General features: G+C 32.3%; 1 long non-coding RNA gene across 2 annotated transcripts; it reads right to left on the minus strand.

The window, feature by feature from the left end:
* Positions 1-2,017: 2,017 nt before the first annotated feature.
* On the minus strand, positions 2,018-5,325 carry LOC130466081 (uncharacterized). 2 transcript variants are annotated; one of them, XR_008926101.1, is made up of 8 exons: positions 5,034-5,325; positions 4,514-4,643; positions 3,695-3,796; positions 3,448-3,577; positions 3,235-3,357; positions 3,048-3,124; positions 2,706-2,785; positions 2,018-2,375 (listed from the first exon to the last, which is right to left on the minus strand). It is a non-coding gene; the product is annotated as an uncharacterized lncRNA (long non-coding RNA). The 2 variants fall into 2 exon arrangements; XR_008926100.1 differs by having other exon boundaries at positions 2,706-3,124.
* Positions 5,326-12,088: the final 6,763 nt, after the last annotated feature.

Here is a 12,088-nt window from a genome sequence, read left to right on the forward strand (position 1 = left end):
AATTGTTGTATTTTTTGTTCTTTCTTCTGGAATTTTATGTTCTTTTTTATATTGTTTGTTCTTTCTTGTTTATTTGTTTGTTTATAATAATCATATGGTTAATGTTCATAATTAAACTCTTCATTAATCTTTTATTCTTTCTTTTTGTATTGTTTGTTCTTTCTTGTTGTACTGTTTGTTCTTTCTTGTTGTTTTTTAAATTCATTCATCAAATTTATTGTTGTATTGTTTGTTCTTTCATGTTGGCTTTAAAATTCATCATAAAATTGTTCATAATTGTTGTATTGTTTGTTCTTTTTTCTGGAATTTTATGTTCTTTTTTATATTGTTTGTTCTTTTTTGTTGAATTATTTGTTCTTTCTTGTTTATCTGTTTGTTCACAATAAATATATGGTTAATGTTCATAATGAAATTGTTCACTTCATTGATCTTTTATGTTTTTACAAGCGCCTATATTGTTTATTTCCAAATAAATAAATAAATATTCATTTCCCTAATAGTAAATGTTCATTCCAAATAAATAAATAAATGTTCATTTCCGAAATAGTAAATGTTCATTTACGAAATAGTAAATGTTTATTTTTGTAGTTTATTTCCAAATAAATAAATAAATGTTCATTTTCAAAATAGTAAATGTTCATTCCAAATAAATAAATAAATGTTCATTTCCGAAATAGTAAATATTCATTTTTGTACCAGTATTTGTTCTTTCTTGTTGTATTGTTTGTTCTTTCATGTTGGCTTTAAAATTCATCATAAAGTTGTTCATAATTGTTGTATTGGTTGTTCTTTTTTCTGGAATTTTATGTTCTTTTTTATATTGTTTGTTCTTTTTTGTTGAATTATTTGTTCTTTCTTGTTTATTTATTTTGTTCACAATAAATATATGGTTAATGTTCATAAAGAAATTGTTCATTTCATTGGTCTTTTATGTTTTTACAAGCGCCTGTATTGTTTATTTCCAAATAAATAAATAAATGTTCATTTCCAAAATAGTAAATGTTCATTCCAAATAAATTATTAATGTTCATTTCCAAAATAGTAAATGTTCATTTTTGTAGTTTATTTCCAAATAAATAAATAAATGTTCATTTCCAAAATAGTAAATGTTTATTCCAAATAAATAAATAAATGTTCATTTCCGAAATAGTAAATGTTCATTTTTGTACCAGTATATTAATGTTTATTTTAAATAACCCAAAACGACATCGTTTTGGATGGGGGTACAGCCAGCTTTAGCTGTACCCGGGTATAGCCAAAAATTTGCGCTAATTTGCAATTATGCTTTAATTCGTGATTAGTTTGCACAATTACCTTATGTGCAACTAAGTTACGCTATTAGTTTGATTTAGTATTAATTTTTGTTTGATTTGTGCCACTTTCCAATCAAATTGTTGTCAAATGATTATTCTAATAAATTTTAGTTAAACTATTTTAGTTGATTGTATTGTTTTTAATTCATTGTATTTTTATAATTTAATTATTTAATTAATGGTGAAAGTGGGCTTTTTAGACTATTGTATGGGCACTAAACGGTCAATTATATAATAACCTCAAGAGTTTCCTGATAAAATAAAGAATTGCGTTTAACATATGCTAACGTTACCGTTACTTTTAATTAACTAAAATCCACACCAAATTTTTAACAATTTAACGTAATTACTCCGTATAAGAAAGTGATTTTCAACTTTAATACTCCATTTTGCCTCTTATATTGCATTTTATAATTAATGTAGTGGTAATTTAAACTTTGCAATTCATAGTAACATTAGCTAATTAAATTGTGAATTAATTAAGGGTATTATGGAATATTATATAGGGGACACTAAAAGGCCAATTACTAAAATAACCTCATGGGTTCCCGTATATAATAGAGATATTAGACATTTAGACTGATTGGTAAAGTCCTGATATGATACTCCGTAGTTCAGAGTATTGGTGCAGTCAAGGTACACCTGTTAACAATAACATGCACGATTTTGACAATGCAAGAATTAAAGCAAATAAGCTACGGAAAACTTGGTTACATATCCTTAAGAGAACCACCATAGACAAAATGAAGCAAAATAGGGAATCAATAGTTGACAATCAGCAAAAAAAATCAGAAGTGGTAGTAATAGTTGTTCTTCATTTAAGATTGATGACATTAGTCAAGTCCGGAACCATTTTCATTCTTGAGGAAGATTGTTGTAAACGAACAATTGAAGTACTCCAGAAATCCTTGCAGAGCCCATAGTATAACCGGGAACGTTTTCTGGAAGAAAACTAAAATGCTAGACAGGACCAAGGAACATCTCAACATAAAAATAACACCTCCATTGACTAAATGTAATTCCTCACCACATTAGTTGGTGAAGCACTGGTATAATTATAATCTGCACAAAGTTGAAATTAAATCAGCTTCAAGGATCAGTATTCAATGTAGAAGTTAAATTTTTTTAGCAATCCTGTTAATTGCAAGAATGATCAAACAAATAAAACTGATAAAGTGAGAATATTGCAAGATCAATCATGTCCTACACGGCATACATACATTTCTGTTGCCCCGTCAGAAAAATATAATCGTAATAACATCAAAGATACCGCAAAATTGACATGGTTTGTGATAAATAAAGAACATCAAATGCATAAACGCATGAACGCATAAACAGAAAAGGCAACTGGGTATATCAAAGAAAAGCATTCCAAGAATGACATCCACTTACTTTTAGAGGGGGTCGCCATTTGACAACATGAATCTGCGCAGCTGCGCTAACCTATATCAACTGAAAATCAAACTGAAAACCTGTAATTACAACAATTCACTAATATCAATTAGGACAAAATCACCTCACTGATCCACAATCAATATTCAGAAAACTCGAAATTCATCAAATCGTCCAATTTTTAAATTCACAAAATGAAATTCAGTCCAGATGTAACTCATTCTTCACATTGTATAAGCATTAATCAATCCAAAACTTCACAACATGAACGAAATAATACAACGCAAAATCAAATCAAAGCACAGATCCGAGGAGAATGAGACAAAAACCATCCATACGAACTTATTTCATTACGATCGGCGCACTGGCCGCAGGCTCCATTATTACCAGATCGAAGCGTCGAAAAAATTCAAAAGAATCTGCAAAATAAACAAAAAACGTTGATTTGAATTTGGAATTGAATCTCTAACCAAACAACACCCATCAATAACAAAGGCGGTAATTAAGCAGAAAATAAAGAAATGGAGACCTCGTCGTTGAGATCAGAAGAAAGAGTTCTTCGACATTTGACTTTGAATTGTTGTTCTTCATCAACTTGTTTGTCCCAAATAATTGCAACAACTTCCTCAATGCCATTAAAGGTTTCAAAATCCTATTGAAAGACAAAATATTACACGAAAATCTAATAAGATCAAAATAGTGGGTGCTAGATTTTAAACTGAAATTAGTTAAGATGTCATACCATTTGATTTTGCTGATAAATCTAAGCCCCTTGAGAGCTCTGTGAGCGCCAGATCGAGTTCGATTGAGTTGTGCCAGCTGTTTCTGACGATTCCTCGCTGCAGTCGCCGAGTCAACCACTGCGTCATACCCTTTCATGGACGGCGGGTAGTTTCAGAACAATATCACAACAATCACAAACACAAAACTCACAATTTTGAGATTTCTTTAAAAACCCAACACAAAAAAAGTTCCACTGCAGAACTTACAATGCAGAAGAGATAGAGAGTTTTGAATCAAAATCAATGTCTTTTGGATCTACCAAGAAATTGTTGCTGCTTCTCAGTAGCTACTCTGAACATCCAATACACCTGAAATCAAGATCAATCAAAAGTAAGAAAGAGAAAGTTGCAATGGAAAAGATCCAGGAGAGAGAAATGGAGGAACTTGATGATACTAACCAAAGCTATAACATGAGTATCTATAAGAGAAAAGGAATAATTGCATTAACATAAGAGATGATTAATGTTTTCATCCCCACAGGATCACAAAAGCCACATGTTGTTTGACACCACACCCCAAATTCATGAGTCTGTCCTAACTTGGTCCATTCATAGAGTCCCTAGGTTCAAATTCAATACAATTCTTGAATAACATTTTGGTAGATAGTCTATCTTTTTTTATCAATTTACTACTCAATTTCACTTTATTATTCAATTTCCTCGCAAACTGTGTGTTACATACTTGAGTGCCACTAAATTGTTTTCTTTTTTAACGGGGAACTATTGATGAAAGTAACTAACAAATCCCATCAACATTATACGCTAAATCTGAACAACAATTAACATTCAAAATCAATAAATTCTTCAAAATATGAATTAATAAAAAAAATCTACTTCAATTCAATTCTCTTATACTTCCTCTCCCATCACTCACCATGTCAATTTCCTGTACATCACGACAATCCCAGAAAAAATTGAAAAAAAATGCAAATTACACCACTACAAACGATTAGCAACGAAACAGAACGTGTCAAATTATTGATATCCAAATTAACAAACACCATGACTGAATTATTAGACAATTACCTGGCGCTGCTGCTTATCTTCGGCTTTCAGCTGAACCATTTTCGATTTCATATCATCATAAACACCATCATAATCAAATACAGAAGGGTCTTCTTCTAACGCTTTCTTGTACTGATCATTAAATTCCCACCTACAAACAAATGAGACACTTTTCACCATTAAATTCCCACTCCTAAATTCTAATGGCAGAAGGAATCAACATCTAGATAGATTTTAATTTTTTTCCTTATAATCAAAACCCATCATACTAATTTCAATCCTGAACAAATCTCTATTATATTCAAATGCCTTTTCAGCAACAAACATCAAGATATTTGACAGAATTGCAATTACCCAGAAAAAAAACGATATTTTTTTTATCAAATATTACAGTTCTACCCAATTTCACATTGCTTAATTCAAATAAATCTAACAATTTCAAGAACAAACCCACTGCAAAAAAAGAAAAGGTTCCAATTTTTTTTTGAACAATCACCGTCGTCGCAAAACCCGAAGAAATTAAGAGAGGGAGGGAGCTTACCTCTTTGAAAGCGAGAAATTTAGGGTATGTGCTCGCGATGATGTCTGGGCGAGGTCAGCGAACCAAATTTATACTCCAATTAAACTCGAATCAAACTAAAAATTGCAGAAAAACTGGTAAAACAAACGAAACCTTGAATTTGAAAGAAATTAAAATCACAAAATCTGGAAAAAAAATTAAAAAAATATGAGAGAGAAGGAGATCGAACGTTTGAGGGAGATCGAAGATTTGAGGGTTGAGGGTTTGAGGGAGATCGAAGGAGAGAGAAAGACGAAGATTTGAGGGTTGAGGGTTGAGGGGTTGAGGGAGATCGAAGGAGAGAGAAAGAGCACGTGAGAGTGACAGGAAAGCTGTTGTGTATTCAAAGTGGTTTGACCGTAAAATGTAAAGGGTATTTTTGTATTTTTCATGGTGGACACGAAAAGTTAATTTACAAAAATGACCTCAGGAGCTGGCTTATATAATAGAGATATTATATAGCTTAGTTATAACATAAATCTACTACCTACGATATTATATCATATAGGATAACTGCGTTATCCTCAATACCCTCCTGCAATCGGAACGGCAGTTTCACGAACGTTGCGATTGGAGAAATAAAAAAATATGCCATATGTCTATCTTGTCGTGTCAAGGAGTCCTGTCGTTACCGTCGTTTCAAGGAGTCCGGTCGTTTCGTACAAGAGAAAAAATGTTATATGCCTGTCTTGTCGTGTCAAGGAGTCCTGTCGTTACTGTCGTTTCAAGGAGTCCGGTCGTTTCGTACAAGAGAAAAAATGTTATATGCCTGTCTTGTCGTGTCAAGGAGTCCTGTCGTTTCAAGGAGTCCTATCGTTTCAAGGAGTCCTGTCGTTTCTTACAAGGGAAAAAAATATCATATGCCTGCCTTGTCGTTTCAAGGAGTCTTGTTGTTTCGTACAAGGAAAAAAAATTGCCAACATGAAAAACCTCTCTCACGGCAGAGGAGAACCGTCCATGTCTTACGACACATGGAGAACCATAAATTATCAAGAGAATAAAATAGAAGAAACGTAAAAATCACAACGGAAGTATAATAATCAGATAAAAAAACTATTATTCTGGATATAGTATATGAATCCCGCCAGTGGGTTAAAGCCGGTGAGTTTAAGTTTTTAACCCACCGGCAGGGGAAATTTTTGTAAATCGATTCCAAGATCTAACCTGCTCGTGATACCATGATAAAATAATATTATTGATGGGGAAATATAATGTTGTTTCGTGTTGTCATTATTTGTGGGCATACGCCTCTATTTATAATACAAACTAGATCTCCTACTCTCCGTAGGTTTCCTAATTCATATAGACTTCTATCTTATATCATATAGCTTAGTTATAACATAAATCTACTACATACGATATTCTATCATATAGGATAACTGTGTTATCCTCAATAATTTACCAGTCAAGAAAATATAAAAATAAAAATTGTCTTATTACAAATAATTAAAAAAAATCATAGTTAAAATAAAATTGCTCATAAAGTTCTTCTAAAAATAATTAGAACTCGTATTGTTTGCTAATTGCTACTAATTGAAAAAGTGAATACTACATGTGTATAATTTGATGCATTTTAGTAGTTCATATTTGCCTCTAATCTTGAAAGCGAATATGTGTTTTGCCGAATAATTGTTGTCACTAAGTAATCTTGTTTTGGTTTTTTTACCCCAATCTGATTGCTTTCCTTAAGGAAATAACATAAGTACGACCTTACTTGAACATGATCTGTTCCATAGTATTCATACCTCTGTATCTTTGAGCTCTAAAAAGGAAGTAACATAGGTTGTAAATTTGGATTAAACTTCCCTAAATCAATGAAATTAATTATTAGTTTTTTATTTAATACAATTGATTAATTAAATTGTGATTGAGGAACTATAGACTATTCTATAGGACCATAGTTATCAAACGGGGACATTTTTCCGGATATCAGATATGTATGGCAACATACATATCAGCTAAAAGGCAAATAGCTAAAAGACAAAAAATGAAGTATCGTTCTGTAAAAAAAAGTATCACTCTGTATAAAAAAAAGTACCATTTTGGTTTAAAAAAGTACCATTAAATTTCTTTTTTGTTTTTTTTTTTCCTATTTTGTCTTTTGCTATGATATGTATTTGCAAGCACGTATCAGATATCCGAAAATACTTCCTCGTTATCAAACACCTTGGTTTGGTGTTTAGGAGATAGAAGTGAATAAAAAAATAATAAAAGAGGTAGAGAGATGAGTGAGAAAATTAGAGAGAATGAAACCAAAAAAATTTGGTGTTCAAGAACACCAAATGGAAAACCAAAATCTTGTTTGGAGAGAAGGACATGTAATTGTAATATTTATTTATCCATAACAATATCATGAGATACAAATGTAGATGGGGGTATAAATGATGTAGGAGAGAGATGATATTTTTGGTGTTTGATAAATGTTGTTAAATATTGTTGGTGTTGAGTTGAGGTTGTCTAGGCTGCTTACCAGCGACAAAATCATCCATACCCAGGGGTAAAATGGTATTTTCACTCAATGCGTTGAAAAGTCAAACAAAGTACAAAGTATGGATAAAAATGACAGTAGTTAATACAACAATGACAGTATTTCAATATAACAATGACAGCATTTATGCAAACGATGCCACTACTTATATAACACTTCGTAAACATATTTTTACCCATTCATTTAATATGTAACACTTTTACCCATTAATTTAAGTGGTCCCTTTAGTTTTTCTATTTCATTTCATTTCCTTTTTGTTGGGTGATTGTGACAGTATTTTAATACATTAACTAAACATATATACAACAATGACAATATTTATATTACCGATGACAGTATATAACAAGTTAGCAACACTTAAATGAATGGTGGGCCATCTTTTCCAATCTTTTTTTTGGGTGGGTATGGATGATTTTGTCGCTGGTGACCAGCGGCCTAGACAACCTCGTGTTGAGTTTGGTATTGGGGAGAGAAAAATGAAAAAATATTATATTTTATTAGGTTGAAGACCAAAACCAAGGTGTTTGAAAATTATAAGGGGACACCAAAAGGCCATTTACCATAATGACCTCATGAGTTCCCTTATATTATAGAGATTATTGGTTTTTTCACCAAATACACTTAACGTATGGAGAATTGATTTCTAAGGCTTTGTTTGGGTGTACAACATTGGATGTGTCTAAGGTGATCCTCCTATGGAGGATCACCATTGTATAGTACGGAGTATAAACTAAGTCAATATAATTAGAAAAATTATCTCAATTATTCCTTAATAGTCTCAAATCACTAATCAATCATTAATTTTACGAGTTACTAATTTTTACATGATAAAATTTATTAAGGTATATTTAAAGCAAAATATGTTGTAATCGAACATATCAAATTAGACTTAAAACGAGTTACATAATAATATAATTTATCCATTTTTCAACAAACTGGGACAACGTCCGGGGCACTAACTAGTTTAATTTCAAACCGCTGTTAAACTTGGTTCTTAAATAAAAAGGCTTATAAAAAATGAAATACATTTTATGTTTATATTTGGAGAACGTTACCATCTAATTAAAACGGATATTTCATGAAATACCCCCGAGTTTTGAAGTAATTCACCAAATGCCCATCAAGTTTCAATAATTCACCAAATGCCCCTGACAATTGACTTAATGCCCAAAATACCCTTACTTTTAACGGTCCGTTAGTCCGCCGTTAGCCTAGTTTCATAATTCACCAAATACCCCTATTATTAAACTTATTTCACCAAATGCCCCAAACCTAAAAATAGTTATTCTGATGTTCCAACGGCTAGTTTTTTCGTTTGAAAAGTAGATGTTGGTCTTGCTTGGCTATAAAAACCCACTTTCTGAATGTTTCTTGTAATTTAGATGTTGTTTTTCTTTGCTTTGCTAATTGCATTAGATTTGTGTCATGAGTTTTGTTTCATATCATCCACACACAATGAGTCCACATATATTAGAGTACCTAACCAATTTTGATATTGTGATAGGAAATTTGTCATCTGAAGCTCCGATACAACACTCAATCCACAAAGGTTGTACTATATACAAGTGTGATCCTTGCAACAATCTAAGATGGTGCAAGGGAGTAGTTGAGCAAGAAAACAGGGGGCAGCAGCATGAAGGACAATACAGGGGAAGCTTAGACGAAGGAGAAAGTACTGAAAATAGGGGAAACAGTAAGATGCAATAGGACTTGAACCAAATGAAGAAAAAGTTGATACTGTAATGTCAATAGAAGGCATCTTACTTTGATTTTGAAATGAAGAAAGGCTAATCCTATTTATGTCATGGTTTGGGATGGACAGGCAGAACTTAGGACTCAAGAGAGCAAGCAAGTACTTTTAGCAAAGAAAGGTCAAGACTTCGGAGAACTCGTAGCAAAGAAATTGGGAGGCAAACAACATGTGAAAGAAGTCCGAGGGCAGGGTCTTATTATTGGTATAGAGTTGGATGTACAAGTTGGTCCGCTAGTTGATGCTTGTCGAAATTCAGGAATGTTAAATTGTTAATATTAACTGCTGGAAAAGGAAAATAGTGAGATTGGTTCCTCCACTGACCATATTAGAACAGGAACTCGAAACTGGTTTTGAGATTCTACTCAAGTGTTTCCCGTCCCTGGGTTGAAGCAGTGGAGTTGAATTTGTGTACGATGAGTCGATGCTTATCAAATTTCCTTGTAAATTCAATAGATCCAAAGCTCATAATTGGCATCGTAACTGTAAATCAGGAATAAGTTTCCTACTAGCTTCTCTTTGGATTATGCCTTGGGTTTAATGTACAAATTGTCATTTCAAGATATCCACTCGTTAATCAGAACATGATTTTCTTTGTTGCTTGGATTCATTTCATAAGTATCTTTCTCCCTTATTATAAGGCTTAGTTTGTTATTTTGATACCTATAAATTGCGTAGCTTTGTATTGAGTGGAACACACAATCAACATTTTTATTTTCTCTTCGTATTACGTTTGTTCAAAATTAGCCTTTAGATATTATCACGACTTTAGTGGATCAAGAAGGCATAAGCAAACAATAAGCAACGACTAATTTTCAAACGAAAAAACTAGCCGTTGGAACATCAGAATAACTATTTTGAAGGTTGGGGCATTTGGTGAAATAAGTTTAATAATAGGGGTATTTGGTGAAATAATTTTTTTAAAAAGGGGCATTTGGTGAATTATGAAACTAGGCTAACGGCGGACTAACAGACCGTTATCAGTAAGGGTATTTAGGGCATTAAGTCAATTGTCAGGGGTATTTGGTGAATTATTGGAACTTGATGGGCATTTGGTGAATTACTTCAAAACACGGGGGTATTTCATGAAATATCTGTAATTAAAATGTAATTGTATTATAATTCCTCCGTATTTATTTAAGAGATACACTTGGTCGGGCACGGGTATTAAGAAGAACAATTGAATGAAATAAAGTAATAAAGCAAGTGGGGTTAGATAGATATTTTAATAAGTAAAACAAGTGGGGATCATGTCATAGGGGGTGGGGTGTAGTTATGAAATTATTTGTTTATTAGAGTGGTGGGACACATGATATATTAGATAGATTATTCAATTAGATGGTAGAATTGATAAGTTACTAAAAATGACAAGTGTATCTCTTAAATAAATACGGAAAAGACAAGTGTAATACAGAGGGAGTATTTGGAACCAAGTTGTCTGACTAATTAAATTAAAGAAATTATAATTAAACTAAGATTAAAATAAAAAAGAAACATGAAACCACGTCTTATTAACCAATCCAAAAATCCATGTTTATATATATGGTTGATCCAATCTCAATCCCAATCCCAATCCCAATCCCAACATCAACATCAACATCAACATCAACATCCAATTCAAGTTTGCCTCCCAAAATTAAAATGAGTCAGTTTACAAAATATATGGTGGTGTTGATATCCATGGTAATGCTAGCCTATATCGCCTCAGCCACCCGTCCTCTAGCACTGCACGAAGCAGCAAAACCAGACATCAATCATAGAAAACTGGAAGGGATTATTCCTTCCTTTTTCGGAAGCATTTTTGGTAGGGTTACACCTCCACAACAAGTAGTAGTTCAGCAACCGGCATATTATCCGGGTCAACAAGTGGTTTATCCCGGGCAACAGGTCGTTTATCCCGGTGATCCTGTTTATGTCAATGCCCATCAACAAGTTGGACGACCTTGAGTGGTTGAATTTTACTCTCTGTTTTTTAATTAGCTGCAAATTTCAGATGTTGGTTTGAAGGCACATAAAAAGGTTAATATGGTCTTGTTGTAAGTTTGTAACACATACGGTTGTTGGTTGACCGGCATAGCTAGCTCATGTTTATTGTTGCTTCTTTGCTCCTTCCTACACAAACCCTCTCCTATAGCAAATTCTTTCTCCGTTTTTTAATACTCGTATTTGTTAAGACTTTTTACATTATTCACCTATTCTATTTTAACTATTGTTGGCAATTTATACCAAGGTAAATGGTAATTACATGAGATTTTGTTAGATTCGTCTCAATGTGTATTTTCAAAAGATCATATATTTGTATTTTTATTAAAGATAATTAAAAATATTAATGATCAAAGTTGTGCATTGACAAACGTGAAAATGACCAACATTCTGAATAAAAACGAACACAAGAAATCGAATAAGCATACTTTGTACAAAAGTTCTTTCGTGCACCCGATGTAAAATAATTTTATTGTACATCGGTGTAACCTTTTAACATCCTTCGAACATTTTATATTAGAAAATAATTTTGAAGGTGTAACATTTTTTTGAAGGGTTATATGGTTCTCTTATACATTATCGGTAGGTAATTTTATTAAAGAAAAAAAAACTACCATTAAAAGATAAATAACTTTATTAATATATCGAGCTAACTATAATCTTTTTGGGAAAAGATCCGTATTACAGTACTTTTTTTTAAAAAAATGACCATATCATGCACTAATTATCAGTTTGTGTGCTCCGTATGACCATATCATGGCTCAGCTGGCAGATCAGAAAGACTTCGGCTAATGGAGATATGGTGCTAAAAATACG

This window comes from Spinacia oleracea, chromosome 1 (genome assembly GCF_020520425.1).
Source record: "Spinacia oleracea cultivar Varoflay chromosome 1, BTI_SOV_V1, whole genome shotgun sequence".
Lineage (NCBI taxonomy): Eukaryota > Viridiplantae > Streptophyta > Magnoliopsida > Caryophyllales > Amaranthaceae > Spinacia > Spinacia oleracea.